The sequence below is a fragment of the Lagenorhynchus albirostris genome, chromosome 3 (genome assembly GCF_949774975.1).
Source record: "Lagenorhynchus albirostris chromosome 3, mLagAlb1.1, whole genome shotgun sequence".
NCBI lineage: Eukaryota > Metazoa > Chordata > Mammalia > Artiodactyla > Delphinidae > Lagenorhynchus > Lagenorhynchus albirostris.
In genome coordinates, this window is record NC_083097.1 from 150,609,781 (window position 1) to 150,622,294 (window position 12,514).

Here is a 12,514-nt window from a genome sequence, read left to right on the forward strand (position 1 = left end):
CCTGCATTGGCAGGCAGATTCTTATCCGCTGCGCCACCAGGGAAGTCCCTCAGTTGGACTCTAAAGAATATTCTTTTAACCAGTATCTTGTGGAGGGATCTCAGGGTACAGGCCTTAGAGTCAGAAAGACCTTGGCTTAAATTAGTGGCTCTTCATCATTTTGGAATCATTGACCCCTTCAAATATCTATTGAAGGTTTTAGCCCTTTTCCCTAAGAAACAGACAAAAGTGCAAACATGAAATATTTTGCAGATGACTTCAAGGAGCTCATGGACACTCTCGTACCTTTCCTGAGCATCCTGGCTTGTGTCTCTGGATGAGTCACCTCAGTCCTCTGAGCCTCAGTCACTGCTCTAAAGTGGGGATAATGAGGCTGATCTCACAGGGTTGAGGGAAGATCCAATCAACTCAGTACAAACACCCAGTGTTCAAATCTTGTCAGTTCCTTTCCCCAGTCTCTACCTGAGCCACTGTGTGGCCTGGGTGCCAGGCCAGCTCATGAGACTCTCAGACCCTTATTTCTTATAAACCTTGGTTGCCCCAGCAGGAAAGTTGTATTATCACTCATTTAACAGAATGGATCAAGTGAGATAGCGAAAGCCTCAGGAGACACTAAAGCCCTGGACACTTTTCCCAAGACATCCCCTCCCAGTGCCGCAAATTGCTATACTGTTTCAATTTCAGCTACAAAGAGCTTTCTGCAGACCTAGGGCTAAGGAGTTCAAAGATAATGTGGGTCAAATCCCATTACATCAAATCCTATTATAGTGCCACCTTCCCATGCAGAAGGCTGCTCTCATGGCTGGTTTACAGCCTCCCTGGGGGTGGTCAGGCTGACTTGCCTAGTCTCCTGCTAGCCCAGCACAGAGCCTGGCACATTGTAGGAGCTCCATGACCAAAATCTCCTCTCGCTTGAAGTCAAGAACTTGTTGTTTGGTTCACAGGGTTTCTTTTTTAATAAGACGCCAACATTTGAAAGTCAAGAGAGTTCATAAACAAATTGAGGTTTTTGGCGTCTCTTGGAAAATAGATGATTTATGCCCTGAGGTCTAGTTCCAGCATGTGGAGACAGTCAGCTGGGGATGAATTGCAGCTGCCCCTTGTCTCTTTCAATAGTACCTGTCATGTGTCCTCCAGTCCCTGCAGTCCCCACAGTTCCTATTCTTACACTGCATACATGTCCACCTCCAGCCTCAAATCAACAGGCATGTGAGCCAAGTCCCCTATTTTACAACCTCGGAGCACTATAGAAAGCCCATTCACAAGTACCATCTTCTTTAGCCCATAAGAAAGCTCTGTGAGTTAGGTATTATCATTCCCGTATCATAGATGCAAAAAGTCTCCAAACAACAAAGAAACCCACCCAAGACCACAAAGCTTAGATAAGAGATAAGAGACAGTAAGATAGATAATAAGAGCAGACTTGAGACTCAACCAAAAATTCCTGTTAACCGAAGATAGATTAAAACCTCTAACAATGGCTCCCACTTACTGAAAGCAAGAGTCACTGCAACTACACTCTGGTACAAAGACTCTGAGCCAACCAGAGCTGGTTTCAAATCTGGACTCTGCTGTGTGCAACCACGTGACTTCACCTCTTCTCCGCGTCTCCGCATCTCTAAACTGGAGCCTGCCTAGAAGACCTTCCTCACGGGCTTTTCACTAAGCCTTCATAGATCTTGGTCAATGGATCCAGAAAATGCCACCCTGACTCAAGAATGGAATGGGAGTCGACGTAAGGTTTTGGTTTGCTTTGGTTCTGTAGAGGGTCTCTGAGAAGCCATAGAACTAAAGGCAGTTTCCTAAAAAACTGGGAGCTAGGTAGTCATATTTGAAAATATGGGCTTAAAGAATTATTCAGAGTAGCCTGTCTGATTGGAATAATATGATGAGGGAAGGATCATTATTTATGACTTACACTTGTGGCAAAAACTTGTTGGTTTTCCCCAAGGCTTGTCTTCTTCCTCCTGGTCCCATAGCTAGGCTACATGTCCCAGGCAGCTCCATGCAGCCCAGTGACTGAGTTATGTATGGCCAGAGGAATGTGAGCAGAAGTGATGCATGTCACCTCCAGCACCACCTATAATACCCTTCCCTGCAACCTCCTCCATTCTTCCTCCTCTGTGGCCCAATGCAGACGAGCATATTGGAGGTCAAGCTTTAAAGATGGTGGAGTCAGAGAATGGCAGGAATCTGAGTCCCTGCATCATCAACTGAAGGAGAAATGCACACCCATCAGAAATATCTATTTTGAACAAAAATGAACTTTGATTTCATGTGACCCACTATATATTTGGGGGATGTTTGTTACAGAAGATAGCACTGACCTGGACTAACACAGCACCAATATTTCTGTTATGAAAGGAGGAAGCTAAGAAATTAACAACTGCCCCTCTGTGTTAGACCACAGACTGTGTGGCTTAAACAACAGAAATTTATTTCCTAGAAGTTCAAGATCAAGAGCCATCAGGTTTGGTTTCCTCTGAGCCTCTCTCCTTGGCTTGCAGATGGCAACCCTCAGTGAGGTCTTCCCCCTGCGTGCACATGTTGTCTGGTGTTTCTTATTGGCTGCGTTCTCATTTTCTTTTCTTAAAAGGATACCGGTCATATTGGATTAGGTCCACTCATATGACCTTTTTTTTACCTTAGTTACATCCTTAAAGGCCCTGTCTCCAGTCTGAGGTATTAGGAGTTAGGGCTTCATTACATGGATTTGGAGAGGCCACAATTCAGCCCATAACAACCTCCCAGATTGAATTTTTGGGTACTAAGACACTTCACTATGATTCTCCATGGCTCCCTTACTCCATCATTCTAGGAAAGGGGAGGCCTCAGATGCAGACAGGAGCCTTCCAGTCAGTGTAAAGGACTATCTACCTCCCACCCCTACTGGACAAAATAGATCGACTTCTGATTTTTGTCAGACTTTTGTATAAATGTTTAGCTATCAGGATTCAGTTCCCCCAAATTTTATTAACTTTTTATTTATTAAAATGTCTAATTGCTAGAAGCAGTAGGACTGGGTGTGGGGTATGTAGAAGGGCCTGGGGAAGAACAATGGCTGTGGAATCAGACAACTATGAGATCCAATCCTGACATCACCCCAACCACTAACTGTGTGACTTTGAGCATATGAAATACCCACTCTGGGCCTCAAACCCTCCGTCTGCAAAGGGAAATAATAATTTTATTGGTTAGAATTCTAGTTAAAGTGACAAAACCCTAAGCTGACAAGCTTGAGAAAAGATGAACTTCTGGTCTGACATAGTACATTGATAAAGAAGGCTTTAAAGAGCATTCACTCACAATGACTAAGAGAACAGGAAAGGAAATAACAGCAATAAAATTATGGATACTGGAAAGAAAGTGGACTGATGATAACTGTCTGAGCAGACCAGAGGAAACAGCTTCCCCTCAGCTGTGGAAGAAGGTGGCCAGTTAGAACCGCAAATCTCCAGAAAGGCTCATGAATTGAAGGAACCAAGTACCTCTGACAGGGATGCAAAGGTGGCAATTACAACAGGTGGATTGGTTGAAAGTCAGTTTAAGACAAAGTTGGAATCAAACGATCAAACTTAATACCACTAATAGTAGGACTTCCTGGCATTATTATAATAACAGGACTTTCGAAAGAAGTGCACAGCTTAAACCATCAAGTCTTCTTTCTAGACTATTCAACGTGAATCTAATAAGTCTTTAGACTGAGCTTCCAGTCTGTAGGGAAAACAGGAGAGACAGGAACAAGTCAAATAAGAAAACAATCAGCAAATCTAGATTGTGGGATATTCTGGAAGACAGATAACTAGCCTGGCTTCTTCAGAAAGTTGATGTTCTATATTTAAAAAACTGAAGATATATGACAACCAAGTGCAATGGATCCTGGTTTTTAAAAAATAGGCTAGGGCCTTCCTGGTGGTGCAGTGGTTAAGAATCTGCCGGCCAATGCAGGGGACACGGGTTCGAGCCCTGGTCCAGGAAGATCCCACATGCCGCGGAGCAACTAAGCCCATGCACCACAACTACTGAGCCTGTGCTCTAGAGCCTGCAAGCCACAACTACTGAGCCCACATGCCACAATTACTGAAGCCTGTGCACCTACAGCCTGTGCTCTGCAACAAGAGAAGCCACCAAAATGAGAAGCCCGTGCACCGCAACAAAGAGTAACCCCCACACGCCGCAACTAGAGAAAGCCCGTGCACAGCAACAAAGACCCAATGCAGCCAGAAATAAATAAATAAGATAAGATATATGGAGAAGTTTGAATACAGATTAGATATTAGATGATAAGGTATCCAGCCTCCAAGATGGATCACAGTGACCCCTGCCTCCATACCCTAATTAGGGAACTCTAATGAAGTCCCCTTCTACATTATGCTAGGGTTGGTCTGGTCTCTAATACCATACTGTAGAAGTGATGGTATGTCACTGCCACAATTAGGTTATAAAAGATTACAGCTTCCATCCTGGGCACTCTCTTGCACCCTCTCACTCTAAGATCCCTTGTTTTGGGCAAAGCTAATTACCATGCCATGAGAACATTCAGGTAGCCTATGCATAGAGCAATGAAGCAAGGACCTGAAGCATCCAGACCGTGGAATGAGCTTGAAAGTGGATCCTTCAGCTTTATTCAAGTCTTGAGATGACTGCAGCTTCAACCAACAGATTTACTGCAACCTCATGAGAAACCCTGAACCAGAACCACCCAGCTAATCTGCTCTCAAATTTCTAACATTCAGAAACTGTGAGATAAATGTTTGTTTTTCTAAGTTGCTATGATTTGGAGTAATGTGTTATACAGCAGTGCATAACTAATACAGATGATAATAGAAAATGATTTAATATTCTTAGGTGTGATAATGGTGCTGTGATTATGCAGGAATACCTCTTTATTTTTAAGAGTTGCATTCTAATGTATTTAGGAGCGATGTGTCATGATGTCTCTACAATTTGGTTTCAAATTGTTCAGAAAATATACATACATGGCATATATACACATAAATATACACATACAACAAAAAGACTGACAGTTATTGAATCTAGATGGCAGGTATATAAATAATCATTGTATAATTCTTTCAACTATTCTATACCTTTGACATTTTTCACAATAAAAACTTCAAGAATTTCTGCTCCTGGACAAGATGGATTAATAGGACCCAGCCTGGCCTCCCAACAAAAACAACCCCCAAAAACATTAAAAATATATGAAGCATTTTCCTCTAAGATCAGGAACAAGATAAGCATGCCCACTTTTGCCACTTCTAACATAGTACTAGAAATCCTAGCCAAAGCAATTAGGCAAGAAAAAGTAACCAACAGCATCCAAATTGGAAAGGAAGAAGTAAAATCATCTCTGTTCACAGACAACATGATCTTATATGTAGAAAAGCCGAAAGATTCCACAAGAAAACTAGTAAACAAAACAAGTAAATGAACTCAACAAAGGTGCAGGATGCAAAATCAACACACAAAAATCAGTTGCATTTCAATAAATTAACAATCACATTCTGAAAAGGAAATTTTAAAAACAATTCCATTTATAATTGCATTAAGAAGAGTAAAATACGTAGGAATAAACTTAACCAAGGAGGCAAAAGACTGGTACACTGAAAACTATTAAATATTGCTCAAAGAAACAAAAGAAGGCATTAAAAAATGTAAAGATATCCCATGTGCATGGATTAGAAGACTTAACATTGTTAAGAATACTACCAATGGTGATTTGTAGATTCAATGCTTCTCTATCAAAATCCCAAAGACTTTTTTATAGAAACAGAAAAATCCACCCTAAAATCCATATAGAATCTCAAGGAGCTCCAAATAGTCAAAACAATCTTGAAAAGGAAGAACAAGGTGGAGAATTCACACTTCCTGATTTCAAAACTTACTACAAATATAAATTAATCAAAACAGTGTGGTACTGACATAAAGACAGACATATAGACCAATGGAATAGAGAGTCCAGAAATAAATCCTCATATACATGGTCAAATAATCTTTGACAAGTGTGCCAAGATCATTCAGTGGGGAAAAAAACAGTCTTCTCAACAAAAAAAATGGTAAAATTGGATAGCCACATTAAAAAAAAAAAAGGAAGAAACTCTTAGAAGAAAACATAGAGGGAAAGCTTAATGATATTGGATTTGGCAATGATTTCTTGGATATAATACCAAAAGCACAGGCAACAAAAGTAAAAATAGGTAAACTGAATGACACCAAAAGTTTAAAATTCTGTGCATCAAAGGACACAATCAGCAGACTAAAAGGCAACCTACAGAATGGGAGGAAATGTTTGTAAATCATATATATTACAAGACATTAATATCCGGAATATATATAAAGAACTCCTACATGTCAACAACAAAAAATAAAACAACCCATTTTAGTGTTTTTTTCGGCAGCACGTATACTAAAATTGGAATGATACAGAGAAGACTAGCATGGCCCCTGTGCAAGGCTGCATGCAAATTTGTGAAGCTTTCCATATTTTTGGCAGAACACTCTTTGACATAAATCACAGCAAGATCTTTTTTGACCGACTTCCTAGAGGAATGGGAATAAAAACAAAAATAAAAAAATAGGACCTAATTAAACTTAAAAGCTATTCCACAGCAAAGGAAACCATAAACAAGATGAAAAGACAACCCTCAGAATGGGAGAAAGTATTTGCAAATGAAACAACTGACAAAGGATTAATCTCCAAAATATACAAACAGCTCATGCAGCTCAATATCAAAAAACTAAACAACCCAATCAACAAATGGGCAGAAGACCTAAATAGACACTTCTCCAAAGAAGACATACAGATGACCAACATGAAAATATGCTCAACATCACTAATTAATAGAGAAATGCAAATCAAAACTACAATGAGGTATCACCTCACACCGGTCAGAATGGCCACCATCAAAAAATCTACAAACAATAAATGCTGGAGAGGGTGTGGAGCAAAGGGAACCCTCATGCATTGTTGGTGAGAATGTAAATTGATACAGCCACTATGAAGGACAGTATGGAGGTTCCTTAAAAAAACTAAAAATAGAACTACCATATGACCCAGCAATCCCACTACTGGTCATATACCCAGAGAAAGCCATAATTCAAAAAGGCACATGCATCCCAATGTTCATTGCAGCACTATTTATGATAGCCAGGACATGGAAGCAAACTAAATGTCCATCAACAGAGGAATGGATAAAGAAGATATGGTACATATATACAATGGAATATTACTCAGCCATGAAAAGGAAAGAAATTGGGTCATTTGGAGAGACATGATGGACCTAGAGACTGTCATACAGAGTGATGTAAGTCAGAAAGAGAAAAACAAATATCATATATTAACACATATATGCGGAAACTGAAAAAATTGATATAGAAGATCTTATTTACAAAGCAGAAATAGACATAGAGAACAAACGTATGGATACCAAGAGGGAAGGGGGGGTGGGATGAATTGGGAGATTGGGACTGATATATATACACTATTGATACTATGTATAAAATAGATAACTATTAAGAACCTACTGTATAGCACAGGGAACTCTACTCAGTGCTCTGTAGTGACCTACATGAGAAGGAAATCCAAAAAAGAAGGGATATATGTATACATATAGCTGATTCACTTTGTTGTGCAGGATAAACTAGCACAATATTGTAAAGCAGCTGTACTCCAGTTTAAAAAAAAACCCATTTTAAAAACGAACAAAAACTTTGTTTTTGACTGAATGGTTTCCTCTCAAAATTCATATGTGAAGCCCTAAACTCCAATGTGATTATATTCGAAAATGGAAATAATTCAGGTTAAATGAGGTCATAAGGTGGAGCGTTGATCCAATACAACTGGTATCATAAGAAAAGGACACACACAGAGGAAATGCCACGTGAGGACACAGTGAGAAGGTGACTGTATACAAGTCAAGAAGAGAGTCCTCACCAGAAACTAAATTTTCCAGCACCTTGATCTTAGACTTCCAGCCTCCAGAACTGTGAGAAAATAAATTTCTGTTGTTTAAGCCACCCAGTCTGTGGTATCTTGTTATCGTGGTCTGAGCATACTAAAATAGTTGACATTTGAACAACACAGGCTTGAAGTGTATAGGTCCACTTATACAGATTTTTTTTCAATAGTAAATACTACAGTACTACATGATCCACAGTTGGTTGAATCTGAGGACAGGAGGAACTGTATCCTTAAATAGATATTTCTCCAAAGAAGATATACAAATGGCCAATGAGCACATGAAAAGATGTTCAATATCACTAATCAGTAGGGAAATGAAAATTAAAACCACAATGAGATACCACCTCATACCTCTTAGGATGACTACTATAAAAAAATATAGAAAGTTACAAATGTTGGTGAGAATATGGAGAATTGTGTACTGTTGGTGGGAGTATAAAGTGGTATAGTTGCTATGGAAAGCAGCATTGTGGTTTCTTAAAAATTAAAAATAGAACTACCATATGATCCAGCAATTTCACTTCTGGGTATATACCCAAAAGAATTGAAAGCAGTGTCTCGAGGAGATATTTGTATACTCATGTTCACAGTAACATCATGTGCAATAGCCAAAAGGTGGAAACAACCCAAGTGTCCATTGACAGATGAACGGATAAAGAAAATGTACTGTAGACATAAAATGGAATATTATTTTGCCTTAAATAGGAGAGAAATTCTGACACTTGCTACAACATGATGAACCTAGAGGACATTATGCTAAATGAAATAAGCCAGTCACAAAAGGACAAATACTGTATGATTCTACTTATATGGGGAGCTTAGAGTAGTCAAATTCATAGAGATGGGACGTAGAACAATGGTTACCAGGGGGTGGGAGAAGGGGAGAACAAAGAGTTATTTTTTAACAAATATCGAGTTTATGTTTGGCAACATATAAATAGTTCTGGAGATCTGCTGCACAACGATGTGAATGTCCTTAACATTACTGTATTATACACTTAAAAATAGTTCAGATGGCAAATTTTATGTTATATATTTTACTACAATTAAAAATTTTAACTTAAATACAAATTTTGAAAAAAAATATGTAAAACAACAGTTTTTAAGGCACTGGTTATCAGGTGACAAAGGACAGTGATTTCTGAGAGACTGGAAATACACAAGATGAGCCCTATGAGTGTCCCAGCTTATTTTGAATCGAGATTTTGAATCGAGAGAGACTCCAGGCCATGGCACAGGGAGGGGTAACTAAAGCCAACCCCAGCTGAGTCTCTGAGTTGAGGAGATAGAACTATCAGTCCAGGGAGACCAAGGCAGCTAGAGCTGCTAGACTAAAGTATCAGAGAAGAGAGAGCTTCCCAGAGAAAGAACACCACAAATATGCAGAGGATCCCCCTCAAGTACACAACAGAGTAGTGATCAGCTCATACATACAAGGAAAATACCTGCTCCTGTGCAAAGAACCATTTAAAATGATGGGAATGAACAGGGCCTGGCAATCAGGAAAGGCTGGGAACAATGCCTCTTGCCTAAATATTCACATGGAGCATTAGGTAGACCAATCATAATGGTCTTCCCTCAGTTATCGAGAACAACTCATCCTAGATTAAGCATTGCTGTAGACCTTCCTAATAAATGATAAAAGCAAGAACCAAAAAGATCAAGCTGTTTCTGAGTAAGTTAACTGCATTCCATATCAAAGATTAAGAAGATTTATAGGTATACAAAAATATCCAGCACCCAACATGCAAAGAGGCAGGAAAACACAAACCATAATGAGGAGAACAGTTAATATATCAAAACTGACCAAGAACTGACACTAACGCAAAGAAATACATTAAAAGTTATATAAAAGAAATACATAAAAGTATTAGCAAAGAAATACAATAAAAGTGATTACAACTGTACTTCACATTTCAAAAAGTAGAGATACAGAAGATATAAAAAAAAAACCTAAGTCAAACTTCTAGAAATAAAAATTACAGTGTTTGAGATTTTAAATACACACAAGATAGGATTAAGAGCAAATAAAATATTTCAGAAGAAAAGATTAGTAAACTTGAAGACATTGCAATAGAAACTACTCAAAAGAAAACATAGAAAGAAAAGGGGGAAAAAATTAAGAGTATCAGCAAATCTGTGCCCACAAATCTGATAACCCAGATGAAATGCACCAATTCCTTGAAAGACACAATCAACCGTAACTCACTCAAACAGAAGTAGATAAACTGAATAGGTCCAGAGGGCTAATATGCATATAATTTAAGTCACCAAAGGACTGGAGGGTGAGAGGAAACAGAAAAAAAATTTTTGAAGAAACAACAATCAATTTTTTCCAAACTTGATAAAAACTATAAAACCACAGATCCACAAGGCTCAAAGAGCTCAAACACACACACACACAAACACACACTCACACACACACACACACACACACACTCACCACCTCTGAAGAAAACTGCATCAATGCACATTATAATAAAATTTATCAAAACCAGTAAACAAGAGAACTATTTAAAGCAACTAGAGAAAAAAAGTCATGTCATGTTGGCAGGAACAAAGATAAGATGACACAGATTTCTAATCAAAATTAAGGCAATTAGGAAGACAGCACAGCAACATCTTTAAAGCACTCACAGAAAACCCTGTCTATACCCAGTGAAAATATTTTTCAAAAGCTAAGATGAGTTAAAGACAAAGGCTGAAGAAATTCATCCCAGAAGGCCTACACTACAAGAAAAGTTAAAGGAAGACTTTTAGGCAGGGAGAAATAATACCAGATGGAAATCTGAATCTACACAAAGGAAAGAAGATCAACAGAAATGATAACTATATGGGTAAATACAAAAGATTTTTTTCTTATTTTTTGAAAATCCTTAATAGATATTTTACTATTTAAACAATAATAATAATATATTCTGGAGTTTAAAACATAAGCAAAAGTAAGATGCATGATACTAATAACATAAAGAATAGGAGAGAAAAAATGGTAGAATATTATTGTGAACTTTTTATACTATACATGAAGTGAAGTGGTGTAATAGTACTTGAAGATAGACTGTGATAAGTTAAAGATGTGTATTATACACCATAAAACAACCACTAAAGTAACAAAACAAAATGCATAGCTAATATCCAACTAATGTGAATGATATAATTCATTCATTCACATTAGTGAATTATTTAAAAATTTATCCAAAAGAAGTAAGAAAAAAAAACAAAAAAGGGAAAAAGGAACAGGTGAAAAACAGAGCACAAATAGCAAGATGATGAACTCACATGTAATTATATTAATAATCACATTAAATGTAAGTGGTCTAAAATTAAAAAACAGGGACTGTCAGATAGCATTTTGTAAAAAGGCAGACTAGACTGTATATACTATCTACAAAAAACACATTTTAAACATGAAGACAAGGCCACCATCACCCTGATACCAAAACCAGACAAAGATGTCACAAAGAAAGAAAACTACAGCCAATATCACTGATGAACATAGATGTAAAAATCGTCAACAAAATACTAGCAAATAGAATCCAACAGCACATGAAAAGGATCATACATCATGATCAAGTGGGGTATATCCCAGGAATGCAAGGATTCTTCAATATATGCAAATCAATCAATGTGATACACCATATTAACAAATTGAAGGAGAAAAACTATATGATCATCTCAATAGATGCAGAGAAAGCTTTCGACAAAATTCAACACCAATTTACGATAAAAACCCTCCAGAAAGTAGGCATAGAGGGAACTTTCCTCAACATAATAAAGGCCATATATGACAAACCCACAGCCAACATCGTCCTCAATGGTGAAAAACTGAAACCATTTCCACTAAGATCAGGAAAAGACAAGTTTGCCCACTCTCACCACTATTATTCAACATAGTTTTGGAAGTTTTAGCCACAGCAATCAGAGAAGATAAAGAAATAAGAGGAATCCAAATTGGAAAAGAAGAAGTAAAGCTGTCACTGTTTGCAGATGACATGATACTATACATAGAGAATCCTAAAGATGCTACCACAAAATTACTACAGCTGATCAATGAATTCGGTAAAGTAGCAGGATACAAAATTAATGCACAGAAATCTTTTGCATTCCTATACACTAATGATGAAAAATCTGAAAGTGAAATTAAGGAAACACTCCCATTTACCATTGAAACAAAAAGAATAAAATATCTAGGAATAAACCTACTTAAGGAGACAAAAGACCTGTATGCAGAAAATTATAAGACACTGATGAAAGAAATTAAAGATGATACAAATAGATGGAGAAATATACCATGTTCTTGGACTGGAAGAATCAACATTGTGAAAATGACTCTACTACCCAAAGCAATCTACAGATTCAATGCAATCCCTATCAAACTACCAATGGCATTTTTCACAGAACTAGAACAAAAAATTTCACAATTTGTATGGAAACACAAAAGACCCCGAATAGCCAAAGCATCTTGAGAAAGAAAAACGGAGGTGGAGGAATCAGGCTCCCTGACTTCAGACTATACTACAAAGCTACAGTAATCAAGACAGTATGGTACTG

At 37.9% G+C, this 12,514-nt stretch overlaps 1 non-coding gene across 1 annotated transcript; it reads left to right on the forward strand.

Moving 5' to 3' along the window:
• Positions 1 to 6,385: 6,385 nt before the first annotated feature.
• On the forward strand, positions 6,386 to 6,491 carry LOC132518883 (U6 spliceosomal RNA). The gene has a single exon (XR_009540008.1). It is a non-coding gene; the product is annotated as a U6 spliceosomal RNA (small nuclear RNA).
• Positions 6,492 to 12,514: the final 6,023 nt, after the last annotated feature.